Source organism: Pristiophorus japonicus, chromosome 9 (genome assembly GCF_044704955.1).
Source record: "Pristiophorus japonicus isolate sPriJap1 chromosome 9, sPriJap1.hap1, whole genome shotgun sequence".
Lineage (NCBI taxonomy): Eukaryota > Metazoa > Chordata > Chondrichthyes > Pristiophoridae > Pristiophorus > Pristiophorus japonicus.
Genome location: NC_091985.1, coordinates 209522658 through 209547828, shown reverse-complemented (window position 1 = coordinate 209547828; position 25171 = coordinate 209522658). Strand labels below are relative to the sequence as shown.

Here is a 25171-nt window from a genome sequence, read left to right as displayed (position 1 = left end):
AAACCTATTAATTTCTATCTGTGCTATTAATTCATCTATTTTATTGTGAATATTTCATGCATTCAGATATAGTGCCTTTAGCTTAGACTTTCTTCTATTTTTCCTTAATGTCTCCTCAGTCAGTAATGCCCTATTACCTTTGTTACTCTCTCTGTCCCTTCCTGACCCATTCTGCTTATTTTTACCCAAAATTCTGCTCTGCTCTAGAGCCTTGACATGTCTCTTCTCTTGTTGCTTTTTCTCTGTATCTAAACCGTACTGTACTTTCCTGGATCTCCCCACCCTGCCTTAATTATTTTAAAGCCCTGTTTACTGCCCTAGTTATTCGATTCGCCAGGACACTGGTTCCTGCCCAGTTCAAGTGGAGCCCATCACAAGGAAAGAGCTCCCTCTTTGCCCAGTGCTGGTTCCAGTGTGCGTAAAGCAAAACACCTGCCTCCCACATAACCATTTGAGCCACACATTTAACATTCTAATCTGCTTATCCCTGTAACAATTGGTGTGGGGCTCAGGTAACAATCCAGAGATTATTACCTTTGAGGTTCAGCTTTTTCATTTGGACCCCAACTCCTCCATCTCTTTCAGCAGAAACTCATTCCTAGTCCTACCTACGTCGTTGGTTCCTACATGGTCGACAACAACTGGATCCTCCCCTTCCCATTCCAAGTTCTGACCCCGATCTGTCCCAGGGAGGGGGCAGAGTGTGCTGTCCCTGTGGGGGGCAGTATGTTCAGTGTCTGACCTGAGCTGCCCCAGGGAGGGGGGCAGTGTGTGATGTCCCTGTGGGGGGCAGTATGTTCAGTGTCTGACCCTGAGCTGCCCCAGGGAGGGGACAGTGTGTGATGTTCCTGTGGGGTGCAGTATGTTCAGTGTCTGACCCTGAGCTGCCCCAGCGAGGAAGTAGTGAGTGATGTCCTTGTGGGATGCAATATGTTCAGTGTCTGACCCTGAGCTGCCCCAGGGAGGGGGCAGTGTGTGATGTCCCTGTGGGGTGCAGTATGTTCAGTGTCTGACCCTGGGCTGCCCCAGCGAGGAAGTAGTGAGTGATGTCCTTGTGGGATGCAGTATGTTCAGTGTCTGACCTGCGGCTGCCCCAGGGAGGGGGCAGTGCGTCAGGTCCCTGTGGGATGAGTGAGTTCAGTGTCTGACCCTGAGTTGCCCACATTCCTCATGCTCTCGGGGGCAGTCACTCTCCGCACAGTCGGAGTTAGTTGGAGAAACAGCATCATCTACTGGACACCGGCGGTATTTCAAGGAACATCATGTCTGGCTCCATCCCAGAGAAAACCAAAACCAACCCGCAGATTCAATTCATTTTATTATCAATTGTTAACAAAGTTTAGCTCCATTTGTTGCAACTTCCAGTATTTGAAGGAATCTCTTTAAAAAGAGTTAAGTATGGATGCAAACACAATCAGCATTATTTTTATCTGACCCTTTTCCCGTTTATTAAATGGTCAAATATCCAGAATATTAAACTCCAGCCCAGTTCGGGGTCATCAATATCAGCAGAAAGAAACCACAACTGTCAGAATGGACACGATTCAGTCTGGGATAACAGCAGAATCCAAACCCTGCAATCACTTGTGAACTCGCTGGTGTCTTAGCAGGTAGGATGACCGAACGTATTCTTTCCCACACACGGAGCAGGTGAACAGCTTCTCCCTAGTATGAACTCGCTGGTGTACCATCAGATGGGATGACCGAGCGAATCCCTCCCCACACAAAGAGCAGGTGATCGGGCTCTTCCCAGAGTGAATTCGCTGGTGAGTTAGAAGGTTGGAATAACAAGTGAATCCCTCCCCACACACGGGGCAAGTGTACGGTCTCAACCCGGTGTGAATTCGCTGGTGTGTCAACATGTCGCTTGACCAAGTGAATCGATCCCCACACATGGAGCAGATGAACAGCCTCTTCGCAGTGTGACTTTTTTCCCCAGTTCAGATGGGGATCTGAATCTCTTCCCACAGTCCCCACATTCCCCGGTTTCTTCATGGTGTGGTTGTCCTTGTGTCGCTCCAGGTTGATCAGTTGAAGCCTCGTCCACACACAGAACACGTATATGGTTTCTCCCCGCTGTGAAAGGTGAGATGTTTTTTCAGGCTGTGTAACTGGTTAAAGCTCTTTCCACAGGCAGTGCACTGGAACACTCCCCCTCGGGTGAGTGTGTCTCCGTGCTTTTCCACTCACACTGATGTTTGAAATCTGTTCCCACAAACATTTCTCCTTCCACATTCAAAGGCCGATGATATTCAGGTCCTGAGGAATCGAGTGACTCTGTCAGATCTTGATCTGATGTTTGGTTTGAGTTTCCCGTTTGCAAATCCTGCCCTTCTGATACCCCGGAAAAGGAGTTTACAAAAATCATTACTGTAAGTACAGGACAGAAATTAAGAACAAACAATTCTAGATTTCATGGAACATTCTTGCCTCCAGTGTTCCTCCAAAGCTCTAAATCCCCATCCCATACACTCTCCATCCTCCCTGTCCTGAAATTCAAACACATCGAATGTCTGAAGACAGCTTATCCTCCGCACCCAGTTTTCACCACCAACTCTGGCTGGGTTCAGTTCTACACTCACTGGTTCCCCTCTCTCTCCTCCCCTCCCCTGAAGGTGCTGACTCTGGCTGGGTTCAGTTCTACACTCACTGGTGCCCCTCTCTCTCCTCCCCTGAAGGTGCTGACTCTGGCTGGGTTCAGTTCCACACTCACTGGTGCCCCTCCTTCTCCTCCCCTGAAGGTGCTGACTCTGGCTGGGTTCAGTTCTACACTCACTGGTGCCTCTCCCTCTCCCTCTCCCTCTCCCTCTCCCTCTCCCTCTCCCTCTCCCTCTCCCTCTCCCTCTCCCTCTCCCTCTCCCTCTCCCTCTCCCTCTCCCTCTCCCTCTCCCTCTCCCTCCCCTGAAAGTGCTGATTCTGTCTGGGTTCAGTTCTACACTCACTGGTTCCCCTCCCTCTCCTCCGCTGAAGGTGCTGACTCTGGCTGGGTTCAGTTCTACACTCATTGGTGCCCCTCCCTCTCCTCCCCTGAAGGTGCTGACTCTGGCTGGGTTCAGTTCTACACTCATTGGTGCCCCTCGCTCTCCTCCCCTGAAGGTGCTGACTCTGGCTGGGTTCACTGGGACCCTGAAGCCCTGCCCACACATTGCTCTTTTGCAAAGATGGCCACACATGGGTGCTAAAGCTCCATGAATCTCGATGGCAGCGCACAAACCTGTAGCTTTCCTTTATTAATAATATATTTTATTTATATAGCACCTTTAATTTAGTACAATGTCCCAAGGTGCTTCACAACAGTGTTACAAGACGAATTAGCCCAACATCTGTTGCAGGACATTTGGAAAAGCATAATTCAGTCAAGCAGAGTCAGCATGGTTTTATGAAAGGGAAATCATGTTTGACTAATTTGCTGGAGTTCTTTGAGGATGTAATGGGCAGGGTGGGAAAGGGGGGAACCAGTGAATGTGGTGTATTTGGATTTCTGGATGGCATTCGATAAGGTGCCGCATAAAAGGTTACTGCACAAGTTGAAAGTTCACGGGTTGAGGATATTATATTACCATGGATAGAGGATTGGTTAACTAATAGAAAACAGAGAGTCGGGATAAATGGATCAATTTCCAGTTGACAAACATTAACTAGTGCCACAGGGATTGGTGCTGGGGCCTCAACTATTTACAATCTATACTAATGATTTGGATGAAGGGACGGAGTGTAATGTAACCAAGTTTGCTGATGATTAAAAGATGGGTGGGAAAGCAAGTTGTGAGGACACACAAAATCTGAAAAAGGATATAGAAAGGCTAAGTAAGTGGGCAGGAATTTGGCAGATGGAGTATAATGTGGGAAAATGTGAGGTTGTCCAATTTGGCAGAAAAAATAAAAAAGCAAATTTTTATTTAAATGGAGAAAAATTGCAAAGTACTGCAGTACCGAGGGACCTGGACATCCTTGTGCATGAAACACAAAAAGTTAGTACGCAGGTACAGCAAGTAATCAGGAAGGCAAATGGAATGTTGGCCTTTATTGCAAGGGGGATAGAGTATAAAAGCAGAGAAGTCCTGCTACAACTGGACAGGGTATTGGTGATGCCAAACCTAGAGTACTGCATACAGTTTTAGTCTCCTTATTTAAGAAAGGATATACTTGCATTGGAGGCTGTTCAGAGAAGGTTCACTAGGTTGATTCCGGAGATGAGGGGGTTGATGATGATTATGAAGGGCCTATACTCATTGGAGTTCAGAAGAATGAGAGCTGATCTTATTGAAACATAAGATAATGAGGGGGCTTGACAAGATGGATGCAATGAGGATATTTCCACTCATAGGGTGAATCTAGAACTAGGTGACATAGTTTCAGAATAAGGGGTTGCCCATCTAAAACTGAGGTGAGGGGTTGTAAATCTGTGGAATTCTCTGTCCAGAGAGTTGTGGTGGCTGGGTCATTAAATATATTTAAGGCAGAGATAGACAGTATTTTGAGTGATAAGGGAATAAAGGGTTATGAAGGGCGGGCAAGGAAGTGGAGATGAGTCCATGATCAGACCAGCCATGTTCTTATTAAATAACGGAGCAGGCTTGAGGGGCCAAATGGCATGCTCCTGCTCCTATTTCTTATGTTCTTATGTTCTCATTACACTGTACCAGATCTAAGATAGCCTGCTCCCTGGTCGGTTCCACAATGTACCGTTTATGGAAACTATCCCAGATACACGCTATGCTCAAGGCTACCATGGCCTATTTGGTTTGTTCAATTAATATGAGGATTAAAATTGCCCATGATTATTCCCATTTATTTTTTACAAGCCTCCATTATTTCTTGATTTATACTCCATCCAACAGTGTAGTTACTGTTAGGGGGCCTATAGACTATGCCTACCAGTGAGTGTAGTATTTATTTTGTATCGGTCAGTCTTTGGTTAGCAAGTGTGGCTTTTCCTTTATACCTGTAAGTTTATGGTATGGAAGAGAGGTTTTCACTCTGTACATGTCAATTACTGGTAAGTGAGTGTGGGTTTCATTCTGTATCTGAAATTCTCTGGTATGTGAGTGTTGGATTTACACAGTCCCTGTCATTTTCTGATATGTGAGTGTGGGTTTTACCTGTGCCTGTCTGTTTCTGATATTTGTGTGTGGGTATTACTCTATCTCTCAGTCTATGGTATGTGAGTGTGAATTTTACTCTGTATATATCAGTTTTTGTTGTGTGAGTGTGGATTTTACTCTATACTTGTCAGTCTCTGGTATGTTAGTTTGCGATTCCTCTTTGCCACTGGACCAAGACCTAGCTCGGTCAAGCCCATGTGGTGGCTGGTGTGCAACGGTCACCACATGTTAAAAAAATCCACGCACAGGCATCTTCCACCCTTCAAGATGTAGATTGGGATCTGGAATATTAGGTCCTTCACTGAAAAAACTGTGAACTCATCCCTTTTTGGCGTGGAAGCAAGTCATCCTCATTTCGAGGGACTGCCTATGATGATGAATTTGCGATGTCTCTATCCCAGTCAGTTTCTGTTATGTGAATGCGAGCTGTATTCTGTACCTATCAGTTTCTGAAATGTGAGTGTGCATTTTACTCTGTCCATGACTGTTTCTACTCTGTCATTGTGGGTTTTCCTCCAGCACTGTCAACTTTTGGTATTTGAGTGTTGATTTTCTTTGTGAGTGCGGTTTTACTCTTTGTTTTTCAGTGTTTGATATGTGAGTGTGGGTTCTAATCTGTATCTGTCAGTTACTGGTGTGTGTGTGAGATTTTCACACTCTACCTTTCAGTCTCTGGTATATGTGTGGATTGTATCTGTAAATTTCAATCTCTGGTAGGTGAGTGTGGGTTTTACTCTTGGTCAGTTTCAGGTAATATGGGCTTTTGTCTGTACCTCTCTGTTTCTGGTATTTGAGTGGAGCTTCATTCTGCACCTTTCAGTTTCCCTGATGTGAGTGTGGGTTTTACTCTGTACCTGTCAGCTTCTGGTATGTGAGTGTGGGTTTTATTCTGTGTTTCCCAGTTTCTGGTATGCGAGTGTGGGTTTTGTCCTGTACCTGATATTTATATGCTAGAAACTATAAGTTGATATTGTTGTTTCATTCTGCACCTTTCAGTATCTCTTGTGTGAGTGTGGATTTTACTCTGTACCTGTCAGCTTGTGTTATATGAGTAAGTGTTTTAATCAATACAATACCTCCCAGTTTCTGGTAAGGGAGTGCATATTTCAGTCTGTATCTATCACTCTCGAGGATGTATGTGTGAGTTTTATTCTTTATCTGTCAGTCTCTGGGATTTGAGTGTGGGTATTTCTGTGTATCTGTCAGTTTCTGGTATATGGGTTTGGGTATTATCTGTATGTGTCAATCTCGGTAACATGAATGTGTATTTTTGTCTGTATCTTTCACTCTCTGGGATGTTAGTGTGCGTTTTATTCTTTATCTGTCACTCACTTTTATGTGTGTGTGGATTTTACTCTACAGCTGTCATTCTCTGGGATGTGAGTGTGATCTTCACTCTGTATCTATTAGTCTTTGGTGTGAGTGTGGGTTTTACTCTGTATCTGTCAGTCTATGGTATGTGAGTATGGGTTTTACTCTGTATCTGTTAGTCTATGGTATGCGAGTGTGGGATTCACTCTGTATCTGTCAGTCTATGGTATGTGAGTGTGGGTTTTACTCTTTATCTGTCAGTCTATGGTATGAGAGCGTGGGTTTTATTCTGTATCCATCAGTCTATGGTATGTGAGTGTGGGTTTTACTCTGTATCTGTCAGTCTATGGTATGAGAGTGTGGGTTGTACTCTGTATCTGTTAGTCTATGGTATGAGAGTGTGGGTTTTACTCTGTATCTGTTAGTCTATGGTATGCGAGTGTGGGATTCACTCTGTATCTGTCAGTCTATGGTATGCGAGTGTGGGATTCACTCTGTATCTGTCAGTCTATGGTATGAGAGTGTGGGTTGTACTCTGTATCTGTTAGTCTATGGTATGAGAGTGTGGGTTTTATTCTGTATCCATCAATCTATGGTATGTGAGTGTGGGTTTTACTCTGTATCAATCAGTCTATGGTATGTGAGTGTGGGTATTAATCTGTGAATGTCAGTCTCTGGGATGTGCATGTGGGTTTTATTCAAGTATGAATGTGGATTTCACTGTCAGTCTCTTGTGTGTGAGTGTGGCACTTTTTAGCTGTACCTGTCTGTTTCTGTTATGAGTGGGGTTATATTCTCTATATCACAGTTTCTGTTATGTGAGTGTGCAGTCTACCTGTCTGTCACTGGTATGTGAATGTGTGTATGTTTTCTGTACCTATCAGTTGCTATTATATGAATGTTGATTTCATTCTGTGCCTTTAAGTGTCTGGTACAGATGTGGTATTGTGGGTTTGACATTGAATCAGACAGTCACTTTCAGGTGAGTGCTGATTTTACTCTCTATCTGTCACTCTCTGGTATGTGTTTTATTCTGTATCTGTCCGTCTCTGGGAAGTGAGTGTGGGTTTTATTCTGTATCTGTGTTTCTGATATTTGAGTAAGGGTTTTAATCAGAACCTGTAAGTTTTTTGTTATGAGTGTTATTTTCAGTCTGTATCTATCAGTCTCTGGAACGTGAGTGTGGGTATTACTCTGGATCTATCGGTCTCTGGAATGTGAGTGTGGGTATTACTCTGTAACTATCAGTCTCTGGAATGCGAGTGTGGGTATTACTCTGTATCTATCAGTCTCTGGAATGTAAGTGTGGGTATTACTCTGTATCTATCGGTCTCTGGAATGCAAAAGTGTTTTTTTTCCGTACTTGTCAGTTTCTGGTGAGTGACTGGAGTTCACTCTCCAACTATCTGTCTCTGGTATGCGAATGTGAGTATTTGTCTGTAGCTGTAAGGGCCTGGTTTGGGAGTGTGAGTTTCACGGTCAGTCAATCTCAGGTACTGGAAGTGATTATGATTCTCTCTCAATCTGTCATTCAATGTGTCTGAGTGTATGAATCATTATGTTTCTCTCAGTCTCTGGTACTGTTTGTGAGTGTGGGATTGATTATGTATCTGTTAGACTGGTGATGTGTGAGTGTGGGATTGATTATGTATCTGTTAGACTGGTGATGTGTGTGAGTGTGGGATTGATTATTTATCTGTTAGACTGGTGATGTGCGTGTGTGAGATTGATTATGTATCTGTTAGACTGGTGATGTGAGAGTGTGGGATTGATTATGTATCTGTTAGACTGGTGATGTGAGAGTGTGGGATTGATTATGTATCTGTTAGACTGGTGATGTGAGAGTGTGGGATTGATTATGTATCTGTTAGACTGGTGATGTGTGAGAGTGTGGGATTGATTATGTATCTGTTAGACTGGTGATGTGTGAGAGTGTGGGATTGATTATGTATCTGTTAGATTGGTGATGTGTGAGTGTGGGATTGATTATGTATCTGTTAGACTGGTGATGTGTGTGAGTGTGGGATTGATTATTTATCTTTTAGACTGGTGATGTGCGTGTGTGAGATTGATTATGTATCTGTTAGACTGGTGATGTGTGAGAGTGTGGGATTGATTATGTATCTGTTAGACTGGTGATGTGTGAGAGTGTGGGATTGATTATGTATCTGTTAGACTGGTGATGTGCGAGTGTGAGATTCATTATATAATTGACAGTCTCTTGTACTGAGCTATTCTTGCTCTGTGTTACTGTTGGATTTGGTTCCTTCTCCACCTGCTGAAGGCGGATGATAGCTTGCGATTATCGATGACTGTCTCAGGAGAAGGTTTGGTTCAGTCCATTACCTCCATTTCTCTGCTTTTGTATGTTAGCTGTTGGGTTTGAGAGTCAGTGTACAGACACCAGTGTGGATTGACACTGTGTCAGTGTCTATCTGTTTGTGTGCATGAGTGAAATTGGATCTGCCTTTCAATGCGATATGATTGGACTTTGAAATAACATATTATTGTACTGCTCCAAGTGACTGTGGGGTTCATAATGTAACTCTGCAAATTCGGATCACTGTGGGACTGACAGCTTCTGCTGCCTGTGACAATATGATTGAGGTCAGTTCTGTGTCTCTGCGCTCTGTGAGTGATAATGTACTTACTGTGTGTGAGAAGGAGCTGCCTGCACTGTTCCTTGTGTTCCGGGTTGAGGAAAGATCAAATTTATTCCGGCTTGGTGAAGTATTTTGCTCTGAGAATAATAATAGGAGAACACTATTAGTTATGATATGGACAGGTGATGGAGAGAATATAAAAAGATTTATAATTAATGTGTTTGTTTATAATAAAGTAAAGTATCTGGAGAGAGGAATCTGTGTCATCTGACCTCACTGCAGTACAGTGGCACTCAGATTCACCACACCAGGTGTGTAGGATGGTTCTATAGTAAGTTATCAGCATCCAGACACAACCAAAACCCAGCACTGGTCCATGAATGGGAACACCCGATTGGCACTGTCCAGGTTTATATCTCCCACTCCCATGGAACTACCTGTAAAATTCTGAATTGCTTCCTGGAATATAACCACAGGTACCTGGGCTGTACAACAATTGTTCTCAGTCTATTGGAACCGAGTTGCGGACCTGTGTCATTAACAGAATGTCCCAGTTACCCGATGTATCGGAGGGAGCGACAATGTATCTCTCGATCATCAGCAACACTGTTCTGAGAATTCAATGCACCAAAACAAAATAACCCATTTTTGAAGTGTCTCCTGTCACACTCCTCTCCTGATGCCTGCAATAGATGCACTTGTGAAACTCCTCACATCCTCACTCTCAGGCTGTGTTTTCACTGTTCACTGTCCAAGAACAACAGACACTGAGATTGGAACTGAATCAGGAACATTTATTACTGATTTGGAGAAAGAAAGTAGCAATGATTTGAAAGAGCGAGGTGATTTACTTTCACTGTTACCTTACACTGTCCACACACAGCCCGAAAATGGCCTCTCCGTTCCCCCATTCACTCCATGTTCCAGAACTAGTTCCTGCTCCACTCTGCCTCTTACAGACAGCCCCCGACTAAAGCTGAACTTACCCCGACTCAAAGCCCATCTGTGGACACAGTCCCAATGTGATGAGCTGCTGTAAGGAGGCTGCTGTTTGCTCCCTTACTCGGGCCCGGGGTATCTCCGCTCCCTGATGTGTTCAACGATCATCAGCCGAGCACAGAGGAAACGGCAGCTGCTGACAGAGCTGGGGGAGGGGAGCTCGCATAGGCCCTTCCCGTCGGTTTAAGCACTGTGTGGGGAGGGGAGGAGCAGCATATATTTAGCACATGCTGAGACCATCTTTTTGTCTCAAATTAAATTAGCAAAAATGGGATTGTTTCACAAGTTGCTTTTATCACTAATTAAATGGGCCACATTGAGAACATGTTAGTTATCATCCGAATTACTGAAAAAACGATTGTGTGAGCCTGACACTGGGGTAAGAGTGCCTAAACTGTTTTACTCATTCCATCAGTCTCTGGTGTGTGAGTGTTTCGCTGTCAGTTTCTAATAGGCAGGTATGGGTTTTACTTGCATATTATTGTTCAGATACATGGATGTGGGTTTCATACTGTACCTGTCAGTTTCTGCTATGTGAATGTGGGATTTATTCTGTAACTCTCTGTTTCTGGTATTTGAGTGTGTGTTTTATTCTGTACCTGTCAGTTTTTGTGAAGTGATTGTGAGATTTATTCTGCACCTGTCAATCTCTGCTACGTAAGTTGGGACTTATTGTGTACCTGTCAAGTTTTGACATGTGAGTATGGGTTTTATTCTGTATGATAACAACATAAGAAATAGAAACAAGAGTAGGCGATATGGCCCCTCGCGCCTGCTCCGCCATTCAATAAGATCATGGCTGATCTGATCATGGACTCAGCTCCACTATCCCGCCCGCTCCCCATAACCCCTCATCATTGAAGAAACTGTCTATTTCTGTCTTAAACTTATTCAATGTCCCAGCTTCCACAGCTCTCTGAGGCAGCGAATTCCTCAGATTTACAACCCTGAGAGAAGAAATTCTCCTCATCTCAGTTTTAAATGGGTGGCCCTTATTGTAAGATCATGCCCTCTAGCTCGAGTCTCCCCCATCAGTTGAAACATCCTCTCTGCATCCACCTTGTCAAGCCCCCTCATAATCTTATACGTTTCGATAAGATCACCTCTCATTCTTCTGAACTCCAATGAGTAGAGGCCCAACCTACTCAACCTTTCCTCATAAGTCAACCCTCTTATCCCTGGAATCAACTTAGTGAGCCTTCTCTGAACTGCCTCTAAAGCAAGTATATCCTTTTGTAAATATGGAAACCAAAACTGCATGCAGTATTCCAGGTGTGGCCTCACCAAAACCTTGTATAGCTGTAGCAAGACTTCCCTGCTTTGATACTCCATCCCCTTTGTAATAAAGGCCAAGATACCATTGGCCTTCCTGATCACTTGCTGCACCTGCATACTATCCTTTTGTGTTTCATGCACAAGTACCCCCAGGTCCCGCTGTACTGTGGCACTTTGCAATCTTTCTCCATTTAAATAATAACTTTCTCTTTGATTTTTTTCTGCCAAAGTGTATAACCTCACACTTTCCAACATTATACTCCATCTGCCAAATTTTTTCCCATTCACTTAGCATGTCTATGTCTTTTTGCAGATTTTGTGTGTCCTCCTCACACATTGCTTTTCCTCCCATCTTTGTATCATCAGCAAACTTGGCTATGTTACACTCAGTCCCTTCTTCCAAGTCATTAGTATAGATTGTAAATAGTTGGAGTCCCAGCACTGATCCCTGTGGCATCCCACTAGTTAATGGTTGCCAACCAGAGAATGAACCATTTATCCCGATTCTCTGTTCTCTGTTAGTTAGCCAATCCTCTATCCATGCTAATATATTACCCCCAACCCCATGAACTTTTATCTTGTGCAGTAACCTTTTATGTGGCACCTTGTCAAATGCCTTCTGAGAGTCCAAATACACCACATCCACTGCTTCCCCTTTATCCACCCTGTTCGTTACATCCTCAAAGAAATCCAGCAATTTTTGTCAAAAAACGGGATGAGGTCCTACAAGACGAATTTAGGGAGCTCGGAGCTAAATTAAAAGTAGGACCTCAAAAGTATTCATCTCAGGATTGCTACCAGTGCCACGTGCAAGTCAAAGTAGGAATCGCAGGATAGCTCAGATGAATATGTGGCTTGAGGAGTGGTGCAGAAGGGAGGGATTCAAATTCCTGGGACTTTGAAACCGGTTCTGGGGGAGGTGGAACCAGTACAAACCGGATGGTCTGCACCTGGGCAGGATCTGAACCAATGTCCTAGGGGGCGTGCTTGCTAGTGCTGTTGGGGAGGAGTTAAACTAATATGGCAGCAGGATGGGAACCTATGCAGAGAGATGGAGGGAAGTAGAATGGGGACAGAAGCAAAAGATAGAAAGAAGAAAAGTAAAAGTGGAGGGCAGAGAAACCCAAGGCAAAAAGCAAAAAGGGCCAAATTACAGCAAAATTCTAAAGGGACAAAGAGTGTTAAAAAGACAAGCCTGAAGGCTCTGTGCCTCAATGCGAGGAGTATTCGGAATAAGGTGGACGAATTAACTGCGCAGATAGCAATTAACGGATATGATGTAATTGGCATCACGGAGACATGGCTCCAGGGTGACCAAGGCTGGGAACTCAACATCCAAGGGTATTCAACATTTAGGAAGAATAGACAGAAAGAAAAAGGAGGTGGGGTGGCAGTGCTGGTTAAAGAGGAAATTAATGCAATAATAAGGAAGGACATTAGCCTGGATGATGTGGCATCGGTATGGGTGGAGCTGCGGAATACCAATGGGCAGAAAACACTAGTTGTGAGTTGTGTACAGACCACCAAACAGTAGTAGTGAGATTGGGGACAGCATCAAACAAGAAATTATGGATGCGTGCAATAAAGATACAGCAGTTATCATGGGCGACTTTAATCTACATATTGATTGGGCTAACCAAACTGGTAGCAATGCGGTGGAGGAGTATGTCCTGGAGTGTATTGGGGATGGTTTTCTAGACCAATGTCGAGAAATCAACTAGAGGGCTGGCCATCATAGACTGGGTGATGTGTAATGAGAAAGGGCTAATTAACAATCTTGTTGTGCGAGGCCCTTTGGGGAAGAGTGACTATAATATGGTAGAATTCTTCATTAAGATGGAGAGTGACACAGTTAATTCAGAGATTAGGGTCCTGAACTTAAGGAAAGGTAACTTTGATGGTATGAGACATGAATTGGCTAGAATAGACTGGCGAGTAATACTTAAAGGGTTGACGGTGGATAGGCAATGGCAAACATTTAAAGATCACATGGATGAACTTCAACATCCCTGTCTGGAGTAAAAATAAAACAGGGAAGGTGGCTCAACACTGGCTAACAAGGTAAATTAAGGATAGTGTTGAATCCAAGAAAGAGGCATATAAATTGGCCAGAAAAAGCAGCAAACTGAGGACTGGGAGAATTTTGTAATACAGCAGAGGAGGACAAAGGGTTTAATTAGGATGGGAAAAAGAGTATGAGAGGAAGCTTGCTGGGAACGTGAAAACTGACCGCAAAAGCTTCTATAGATATGTGAAAAGAAAAAGATTAGTGAAAACAAACGTAGGTCCCTTGTAGTCAGATTCGGGTCAATTTATAATGGGGAACAAAGAAATGGCGGACGAGTTAAACAAGTACTTTGGTTCTGCCTTCACGAAGGAAGACACAAATAACCTTCCGGAAATACTAGGGGACCGAGGGTCTAGTGAGAAGGAGGAACTGAAGGAAATCCTTATTAGGCGGGAAATGGTGTTAGGGAAATTGATGGGATTGAAGGCCGATAAATCCCTGGGCCCTGATAGTCTTCATCCCAGAGTACTTAAGGAAGTAGCCCTAGAAATAGTGGATGCATTGGTGATCATTTTCCAACAGTCTATCGACTCTGGATAAGTTCCTTTGAACTGGAGGGTAGCTAATGTAACACCACTTTTTAAAAAAGGAGGGAGAGAGAAAATGGATAATTATAGATTGGTTAGCCTGACATCAGAAGTGGGGAAAATGTTGGAATAAATTATTAAAGATGAAATAGCAGCACATTTGGAAAGCAGTGTTGGGATCAGCCCAAGTCAGCAGGGATTTATGAAAGGGAAATCATGCTTGACAAATCTTCTAGAATTTTTTTAGGATGTAACTGGTAGAGTGGACAAGGGAGAACCAGTGGATGTGGTGTATTTGGACTTTCAAAAGGCTTTTGACAAGGTCCCACACAAGAGATTGGTGTGCAAAATTAAAGCACATGGTATTGGGGGTAATGTACTGACGTGGATAGAGAACTGGTTGGCAGACAGGAAGCAGAGAGTCGGAATAAACGGGTCCTTTTCAGAATGGCAGGCAGTGACTAGTGGGATACCGCAGGGCTCAGTGCTGGGACCCCAGCTATTTACAATATACATTAATGATTTGGATGAGGGAATTGAGTGTAATATCGCCAAGTTTGCAGATAACACTAAGCTGGGTGGCAGTGTGAGCTGTGAGGAGGACGCTAAAAGGCTGCAGGGTGACTTGGACAGGTTAGGTGAGTGGGCAAAGGCGAGGCAGATGCAGTATAATGTGGATAAATGTGAGGTTATCCACTTTGGTGGCAAAAACACAAAGGCAGAATATTATCTGAATGGCAGCAGATTAGGAAAAAGGGAGGTGCAGCGAGACCTGGGTGTCATGGTACATCAGTCATTGAAATTTGGCATGCAGGTACAGCAGGTGGTGAAGAAGGCAAATGGTATGTTGGCCTTCATAGCTAGGGGATTTGAGTATAGGAGCAGGGAGGTCTTACTGCAGTTCTACAGAGCCTTAGTGAGGCCTCACCTGGAATATTGTGTTCAGTTTTGGTCTCCTAATCTGAGGAAGGATGTTTTTGCTATTGAGGAAGTGCAGCGACGATTCACCAGACTGCTTCCCGGGATGGCAGGACTGACATATGACGAGGGACTGGATCGACTCGGACTGTATTCACTGGAATTTAGAAGGATGAGAGGGGATCTCGAACATTTTAAATTCTGACGGGACTGGACAGGTTGGACACAGGAAGAATGTTCCCGATGTTGGGGAAGTCCAGAACCAGGGGACATAGTCTAAGGAGAAGGGCTAAGCCATTTAGGACTGAAAGGAGCAGAAACTTCTTCACTCAGAGAGTTATTAAGCTGTGGAATTCTCTACCGCAGAGAGTTGTTGATGCCAGTTCATTGGATATATTCAAGGGAGAGTTAGATAAGGCCCTTACGGCTAAAGGGATCAAGGGGTATAGAGAGAAAGCAGGAAAGCGGTACTGAGGTGAATGATCAGCCATGATCTTATTGAATGGTGGTGCAGGCTCGAAGGGCCGAATGGCCTACTCCTGCACCTATTTTCTATGTTTCTATGACTTCCCCTTCATTATTCCATGCTGACTCTGCCTGACCGAATTTCGCTTATCCAAATGTCCTGCTACTGCTTCTTTAATAATGGACTCCAACATTTTCCCCAACCACAGATGTTAGGCTAACTGGTTCATTGTTTCTTGCTTTTTGTCTGCTTCCTTTTTGAAATAGGGGCGTTACATTTTCAGTTTTCCAATCTGCTGGGACCTCCGCAGAATCCAGGGAATTATGGTAAATTACAACCAATGCATCCATTATCCCTGCCGCTACTTCTCTTCAGACCCTCGGATGCAAGACATCAGGTCCAGGGGATTTATCTGCCTTTAATCCCATTACCTTACTGAGTACCATCTCCTCCCCACTATAGCCACTTGACTATACACTGTTGGAATATTGTTAGTGCCCTCTACCATAAAGACTGATACAAAATATTTGTTCAGAGTTTCTGCCATCTCCATGTGCCCCATTACTAATTCCCCAGTCTCGTCCTCTAAGGGACCAACATTTACCTTAACCACTCTTTTCCTTTTTATATACCTATAGAAACTCTTGCTGTCTGTTTTTATATTTTGTGCTAGTTTACTTTCATAGTCTATCTTCCCTTTCTTAATAATTTTTTTAGTCATTCTTCGCTGGCTTTTAAAAGCTTCCCAGTCTTCTGTCCTCCCACTAGTTTTGGCCACTTTGTACGCCCTTGTTTTTAGTTGGATACTGTCCTTCATTTCTGTCAGTCGGTCAGTTTCTGGTATGTGTGTGTGGGTTTTATTCTGTATCTGTCAGTTTCTGGTATCTGAGTGTGGTCTTTATCTGTATCTGTCAGTTTCTGTTATGTCAGTGTGTGTTTTATCATGTACTGGTCAGTTTCTGGTAGATGAGTGTGTACGTTAACCTATATCGTCAGCTTCTGGCATGTGAATGTGGATATTGACCAGTATCTGTCAGTTTTTTGGATCAGAGTGTGGATTGCATTCTGTACCTATCAGATTCTGGCATGGGAGTTTCGGATTTAATTGGTACCTGTCAGTTTCTGATATGTGACTTTGGTTTTAATCTGCACTGGTCACTTTCTGATATCTAAGTGTGGATTGCATTCTGTACCTGTCAGTTTCTGCTGTGTGAGTGTAGGAATTAATATGTACCTGTCAGTTTCTGGGATGTGATTGTGTTTTTTTTGTACCTGTCAGTTTGTGGTAGATGTGCGGGGTGTCAGTTTCTGGTATCTGAGTGTGGATTTTTACCTTTATATATCAGTTTGTGCAATGTGAATGTGGATTTATTCTGTATCTCTCAATCTGGGGTAAGCGAGTGTGTGTTTCCTCTGTACCTGTTAGTTTCCGGTATATGAGTGTGGGTTTTATTCTGTATCTGTCAGTTTGTGGTATGTGAGTGTGGGTATTATTCTGTATCTGTCAGTTTCTGGTATGTGAGTGTGGGTTTTATTCTGTATCTGTCAGTTTCTGGTATGTGAGTGTGTTTTATTCTGTATCTCTCATTCTGGGGTAAGTGAGTGGGTGTTTCCTCTGTACCTGTCAGTTCCTGGTATGCGAGTTGTTTTATCCTACATCTGTGAAATTTACAGATCAGAGACTACCCCAACAGACAATAGTTTTTCGCATTATATTGGATGAATGAGATTCAGAAATATTTGGAGTAGAGACGAGCTATTAGTACATGATATAAACCATAGCTGTCAGGGGTACTGTGAGTGAGTGTGCAATTCATTCTATATCTGAGAGTCAGGGGTACAGGGAGTGAGTGTGGGATTCACTCTGTATCTGAGTCTGTGGTACAGTGAGTGAGTGTGGGATTCACTCTGTATCTGAGTCTGTGGTACAGTGAGTGAGTGTGGGATTCACTCTGTATCTGAGTCTGTGGTACAGTGAGTGAGTGTGGGATTCACTCTGTATGTGTCAGTCAGGGGTACAGGGAGTGAGTGTGGGATTCATTCTGTATCTATCAGTCAGGGGTACAGGGAGTGAGTGTGGGATTCGCTCTGTATCTATCAGTCAGGGGTACAGGGAGTGAGTGTGGGATTTATTCGGTATCTGTCATAAATGCAAGTGTTTGTTGTTGCTGTAGAAATGAAACTTTTCAGTTACTTACGGTGGTTAACAATTACACAGAAGAAAATGTCAGAAGCAGCCTCGTGGATAACCGTCGGGAAAGTGCTGTTACTGGTGAGATCACGATTTGCTTGATGCAAACTTGGCTAATAACCCTAGAGGTGATGGAAAAGAAAGCAACATTTGGGAACGTTTGAGCGAGATGATAAAACATAATCAGTGCGAGGAGCCCGATCAGAGAGCTGGCGGGCAAGAAGCATTGAGCTCCTGTTTACTGCCCGATGCTATTTCCAAAACAACGGGGAAGAACAGTCCCTGGATCTTGGAACTTGAGGAGGCCTTTCAGCACATGGAACCTGGAGGAAAATCATCCCTTCGAGCCTTTACATAAGGAACAGGAGGAGGCCATTCAGTCCCTCGAGCCTGTTACATAAGGAACAGGAGGAGACCATTCAGTCCCTCGAGCCTGTTGCATAAGGAACAGGAGGAGACCATTCAGTCCCTCGAGTCTGTTACATAAGGAACAGGAGGAGGCCATTCAGTCCCTTGAGCCTGTTACACTGGAACAGGGGGAGGCCAGTCAGTTCCTCGAGTCTGTTATATTGGAACAGGAGGAAGCCATTCAGTCCTTCGAGTCCGTTACATAAGGAACAGGAGGAGGCCATTCAGTATCTCGAGCCTGTTACATAAGGAACAGGAGGAGGCCATTCAGTCCCTCGAGCCTGTTACATAAGGAACAGGAGGAGGCCATTCAGTCCCTCGAGTCTGTTACACTGGAACAGGGGAGGCCATTCAATCCCTTGAGTCTGTTACATAAGGAACAGGGGGAGGCCATTCAGTCCCTCGAGTCTGTTATATTGGAACAGGAGGAATCCATTCAGTCCTTCGAGTCTGTTACATAAGGAACAGGAGGAGGCCATTCAGTATCTCGAGCCTGTTACATAAGGAACAGGAGGAGGCCATTCAGTCCCTCGAACCTCATACATAATGAACAGGAGGAGGCCATTCAGTCCTTCGAGCCTGTTACATTAGGAACAGGAGGAGGCCATTCAGTCCCTCGAACCTCATACATAATGAACAGGAGGAGGCCATTCAGTCCTTCGAGCCTGTTACATTAGGAACAGGGGGAGGCCATTCAGTCCTTCGAGCCTGTTACATTGGAACAGGAGGAGGCCATTCAGTCCCTCGAACCTGGTGATAGGAAGGGACAATATGTATGAATATAAAGGGGCTGCAGGAGGGGTCAGAACTAAAAATCATGGTTTAAAAACGAGTATTAAAACACTTTACCTAAACACACGCAGCATTCGAAACAAAGTAAATGAGTTGATGGCACAAATCATTACAAATGGGTATGATTTGGTGGCCATCACAGAAACATGGTTGCAGGGTGGCCAAGACTGGGAATTAAACATACAGGGGTATCTGACAATTCAGAAAGATAGACAAGAAGGGAAAGGAGGTGGGGTAGCTCTGTTAATCAAGGATGATATCAGGGCAGTTGTGAGAGACGATATTGGCTCTAATGAACAAAATGTTGAATCATTGTGGGTGGAGATTAGAGATAGTAAGGGGAAAAAGTCACTGGTGGGCATAGTTTATAGGACCCCAAATAATAACTTCACGGTGGGGCAGACAATAATCAAGGGAATAATGGAGGCATGTGAAAAAGGAACAGCAGTAATCATGAGCGATTTTAACCTACATATCGATTGGTCAAATCAAATCGCACAGGGTAGCCTTGAGGAGGAATTCATAGAATGCATACGGGATTGTTTCTTCGTACAGTATGTTACAGAACCTACAAAGGGAGAAAGCTATCTTAGATCTGGTCCTGTGTAATGAGATAGGAATAATAAACGATCTCCTAGTCAAAGATCCTCTCGGATTGAGTGATCACAGTATGGTTGAATTTGTAATACAGATTGAGGGTGAGGAAGTAGTGTCTCAAACGAGCATACTATGCTTAAAAAAGGGGAATACAGTGGGATGAGGGCAGAGTTGGCTAAAGTAGACTGGAAACAAAGACTAAACGGTGGCACAATTGAGGAACAGGGGAGGACTTTTAAGGAGTACTTTCACAGTGCTCAACAAAAATATATTCCAGTGAAAAAGAAGGGCGGTAAGAGAAGGGATAACCAGCCGTGGATAACTAAGGAAATAAAGGAGAGTATCAAGTTAAAAACCAATGCGTATAAGGTGGCCAAGGTTAGTGGGAAACTAGAAGATTGAGAAAATTTTAAACGACAGCAAAGAATGACTAAGAAAGCAATAAAGAAAGGAAAGATAGATTACGAAAGTAAACTTGCGCAAAACATAAAAACAGATAGTAAAAGCTTTTACCGATAGATAAACCGGAAAAGAGTGACTAAAGTAAATGTTGGTCCCTTAGAAGATGAGAAGGGGGATTTAATAATGGGAAATGTGGAAATGGCTGAGACCTTAAACAATTATTTTGCTTCGGTCTTCACAGTGGAAGACACAAAAACCATGCCAAAAATTGCTGGTCACAGGAATGTGGGAAGGGAGGACCTTGAGATAATCACTATCACTAGGGGGGTAGTGCTGGACAGGCTAATGGATCTCAAGGTAGACAAGTCCCCTGGTCCTGATGAAATGCATCCCAGGGTATTAAAAGAGATGGAAGTTATAGCAGATTCATTCATTATAATCTACCAAAATTCTCTGGACTCTGGGGAGGTACCAGCAGATTGGAAAGCAGCTAATGTAACGCCTTTGTTTAAAAAAAAGAGGGCAGACAAAAGGCAGGTAACTATAGGCTGGTTAGTTTAACATCTGTCTTGAGGAAAATGCTTGAAGCTATCATTAAGGAAGAAATAGTGGGACATCTAGATAGGAATAGTGCAATCAAGCAGACGCAACATGGATTCATGAAGGGGAAATCATGTTTAACTAATTTACTGGAATTCTTTGAGGATATAAAGAGCATGGTGGATAGAGGTGTACCAATGGATGTCGTGTATTTAGATTTCCAAAAGGTATTCGATAAGGTGCCACACAAAAGGTTACTGCAGAAGATAAAGGTATGCGGAGTCAGAGGAAATGTATTAGCATGGATCGAGAATTGGCTGGCTAACAGAAAGCAGAGAGTCGGGATAAATGGGTCCTTTTTGGGTTGGAAATCGGTGGTTAGTGGTGTGCCACAGGGATCGGTGCTGGGACCACAACTGTTTACAATATACATAGATGACCTGGAAGAGGGGACAGAGTGTAGTGTAACAAAATTTGCAGATGACACAAAGATTAGTGGGAAAGCGGGTTGTGTAGAGGACACAGAGAGGCTGCAAAGAGATTTAGATAGGTTAAGCGAATGGGCTAAGGTTTGGCAGATGGAATACAATGTCGGAAAATGTGAGGTCATCCACCTTGGAAAAAAAACAGCAAAAGGGAATATTATTTGCATAGGGAGAAATTACAACATGCTGCGATGCAGAGGGACCTGGGGGTCCTTGTGCATGAAACTCTTTTGAGTTTACCTGTGAAAACATAAAACATTAAACGGTGCCACCCGACCTGGGTGACACACCAGACATTTACAAGGCCCTTTTTTCCTTTTTTTGGTTTTTTTTTGTGTTTTTTTGTTTTTTTTTTGGGCACTAAAATCACAATTTCTCCGGTGCCCCCTATAAAAGGGAAGGGGACACTAAAAGCACCAGCAATTAAAACAAATTAAACTTTAAAACGTAAAATCAAATTAAAATTTGGTTGCCGGGCGTGATGATGCACTCCAGTCCCTCCGGTGCCCACCTCTCGCGGAAGGCCGCGAGCGTACCGGTGGACACCGCGTGCTCCATCTCCAAGGACACCCTGGACCGGATGTAAGAGCGGAAGAGAGGCAGGCAGTCAGGTTGAACGACCCCCTCGACCGCCCGCTGCCTGGACCGGCTGATTCCTTGTGCATGAATCCCAAAAAGTTAGTTTGCAGATGCAGCAGGTAATCAGGAAGGCGAATGGAATGTTGGCCTTCATTGCGAGAGGGATGGAGTACAAAAGCAGGGAGGTCTTGCTGCAACTGTATAGGGTATTGGTGAGGCCGCACCTGGAGTACTGCATGCACTTTTGGTCACCTTACTTAAGGAAGGATATACTAGCTTTGGAGGGGGTACAGAGACGATTCACTAGGCTGATTCCGGAGATGAGGGGGTTACCTTATGATGATAGATTGAGTAGACTGAGTCTTTACTCGGAGTTCAGAAGGATGAGTGGTGATCTTATAGAAAGATTTAAAATAATGAAAGGGATAGACAAAATAGAGGCAGAGAGGTTGTTTCCACTGGTCGGGGAGACTAGAACTTGGGGGCATAGCCTCAAAATACAGGGGAGCTCATTTAAAACCGAGTTGAGAAGGAATTTCTTCTCCCAGAGGGTTGTGAATCTGTGGAATTCTCTGCCCAGGGAAACAGTTGAGGCTAGCTCATTGAATGTATTCAAATTACAGATAGATAGATTTTTAACCAATAAGGAAATTAAGGGTTACGGGGAGCGGGCGGGTAAGTGGAGCCGAGTCCACGGCCAGATCAGCCATGATCTTGTTGAGTGGCGGAGCAGGCTCAAGGGTCTAGATGGCCTACTCCTGTTCCTAATTCTTATGTTCTTATGAGCCTGTTATATAAGGAATAGGGGGAGGCCATTCAGTCTCTCGAGTCTGTTACATTGGAACAGGAGGAGGCCATTCAGTCCCTCGAGTCTGTTACATTGGAACAGGAGGAGGCCATTCAGTCCCTCGAGTCTGTTACATTGGAACAGGAGGAGGCAATTCAGTCCCTCGAGTCTGTTTCATAAGGAACAGGAGGAGACCATTCAGTCCCTCGAGCCTGTTACATTGGAACTGGAGGAGGCCCATTCAATTCCTCGTGTCTGTTACATTTGGAACAGGGGGAGGCCATTCATTAGAAGTGGAGGAGGCCCATTCAGTCCTTGGATCCTGTTACACAGGAACAGTAAGCCATTCTGCCCTTCGACTCTGTTACATTAGGAACTGGAGTGGGCCTTTTAGCCCTGGAGTTTGCTTTACAGGAATAGATGGACACCATTCAGCCCCTCAAACCTGTTACAAATGAATAGGCAGCCATTCAGACCCTCAAGTTTGTTGCATAGAAACAGGAGGTGGGCATTCAGAACCACAGCCTTGCTATAAAGGAATTGGTGGAGGCGATGCATCGACTGGATACTGTTACACAGGAATAGAGGAGGCCATCCATCCTCTGGAGCCTTTCACATCTGAACTGGAGTAGGCCATTCAGCCCACCGACAATGTTATAGGAACTAGAAGAGGCCAATAAGCCAGTCGTACATGTTATATTGCAACTGGAGGAGGCCACTCATCCCATTTAACTTATTACACAGGAACAGGAGGTGGCTGTTCAGCACTGAATGTTGTTAGACAGGAGCAGGATGAGGCTATTCTTCCCCTCGAGCCTGTTACATTGGATCAGGAGGATGCCATTCAGCCCTTCCATTCTGTTATATGGGAAGAGGAAATTCAGCCTCTCTAACATTAGAAACACAAGCAGACCACTCAGCCTTTGATTCTGTGACATGGGAACAGCAGGAAGTTTTTCATCCCCTCGTGCTTCTTACATTAGGAACAGGAGAAGACCCTCAGTCCCTTGGGTCTGTTACATCGGAACAGGAGTAGGTCAATTCCACCCCTCGGAACTGTTAACCAGGAACAGGAGGTGCTCATTCAGCACCTCCAGCCTGTTAAAGGAATTGGAAGAGGTCTTTCAGCCCCTCGCACATGTTATATAGGAACTGGGGGAGGATATTCAGCCCCTCAAGCATGTTAAATTAGGATCACAAGCAGGCCATTCAGCCCTTTGACCCTGTGACATGGGAACAGGAGAAGGCCGTTCAACCCTTCGAGGATATCATATAGGGACTGGAGGAGGCCATACAGCAACTCGAGCTGATTACATTAGGAACTGGAGAGGGCTATTCAGCAATTGGAGTTAGAAAGCAGTAGGAGGAAGCAATTCTGCCCCTCGGGTCTGTTACATTAGGAATAGGACAAGAGCATTCATCCCCGTGGGACTGTTTCAGGGGAACAGGAGGAGGGCATTCAGCCCCTCGAGCTTGTTACATAGGAACTGGAGGAGACTATTTAGCCCCTGGAGTCTGTGACACAGGAATAGAAGTGGCTATTCAGCCCCTGGAACCTGTTACATAAGAACTAAAGGAGACCATTCATCCCATTCTAGCCTGATACAAAGGTACAGGGGGAGGCCATTCTGCCCCTAGACCTTGTTACATATGAACAGGAGGAAGCCATTATGTCCCTCGTGTTTATTACATTAGGAACATGAGAAGACCACTCAGTATCTCCAGTCTGTTAAATTAGGAACAGGAGGTGACTATTAACCCCCTCGGGCCTGTTACACAGGAATAGGAGGAGGCCATTCAGCACCACAAACATGTTTAATTCGGATAACCTGTCTGTGTACCTGCACACTAGAAGCCCAGGGCAGAATGGGCCAGCCCACACTGTGATATGTGTGCGCATTAGATCCGTGCAGCAGAGCAGGTCTCCAGTCATCTTGGTTAACCCTTGCCACTGGATAAAGGCCGAGCTCTGTCAAGCCCATGTGGTGGTTGATTTGCAACGGTCACCACACGTTAAAACAAACCAGGCACAGGCATCTTCCACCCTTCAATTGGAGTTCAGGACTGGAATATCGGGTCCTTCATTGAAACATCTGTGAACTCATGTGGAAGCAAGTTACCCTCGTTCAAGGGACTGCTGTGATGATGACACTGTGATAGGTACCGTACCTACTGTGTTTACAAGCAGCTGGTTACACTGTTCCAAATGTCTCAGGTGGAAGAAACTTCACATTTCCGGTTCCTTCAATTCCTTGCCTGTAAGAAGAAAATGTATCTCTGATCATTCAAGAACAGGAGAGGTAGAAAAGACTAAAGTGATGAATGTAATCGTTCACTTAATATTCATTATGAACATTCACAAAGGGAAGCCAGCGATACAAACAGTGTCAGTGTCTGACTCCACTGCAGTACTGCAGCACTCAGCTTCTGCACACCAAGTGTGTTGGACAGATTTACAGCAATTTACTGACATCCAGACACAACCCAACCCCTGCCCTGCTTCAGGAATGGGACTACCCGATGGAGCACGGACTTTTACACAGCTCAGATTGCTGCTCCCCTCTCCCAGGGCACTAACCGTTCAACCAAAAACAAAGAGCCGCTGTTTAAAACGTGTCCTTCACATTTCTCACCCGGTGCCTGCAATAGATGCTCCTTGTATAAATCCTCAGTGTCCGGCTCTGCTTCCACTGCTCGCTGTCCAATGACAACAAACACAGTGAGACTGGAACTAAAGCAGGAACGTTCACTACTGGTTTGCAGGGAGAAAGCAGCAATGATTGTAAACAGCAGATCTTTCCCATTCTGTCTCCCTTACCCGGGACACACGCTGTCCACACACAGCCCGAGAATGGCCTCTCCCTTCCCCCACTCACTCCACGCACTCAGGCCAGTTCTTGCTCCACTCCGCCTGTTATACACAGACCCCGACTCCCCCTGAACTTCCCCCGGACTCAGTGCCGATCTCTGAGCCCATCTGCGGACACGCTCCCAAACCGATGTGCTGATGTAAGGAGGCTGCTGCTCGCTGCCTTACCGCGGGACCTCGGTGTCTCCATTCCCGGCTGTTTAAACCATCTGCTTCCGCTCACTGAGTGAATGGCGCTCACAGGCTGGG

The 25171-nt window shown here is 44.6% G+C and overlaps 1 long non-coding RNA gene across 3 annotated transcripts; it reads right to left on the bottom strand.

Annotated features, from left to right (window-relative positions):
* Positions 1 to 1301: 1301 nt before the first annotated feature.
* On the bottom strand, positions 1302 to 25171 carry LOC139273609 (uncharacterized). Of its 3 annotated transcripts, XR_011595241.1 has the most exons (6): positions 25091 to 25171; positions 24223 to 24309; positions 17471 to 17585; positions 10006 to 10208; positions 9068 to 9156; positions 1302 to 2370 (listed from the first exon to the last, which is right to left on the bottom strand). It is a non-coding gene; the product is annotated as an uncharacterized lncRNA (long non-coding RNA). The 3 variants fall into 3 exon arrangements; XR_011595240.1 differs by lacking the exon at positions 10006 to 10208; XR_011595242.1 differs by lacking the exons at positions 10006 to 10208; positions 17471 to 17585.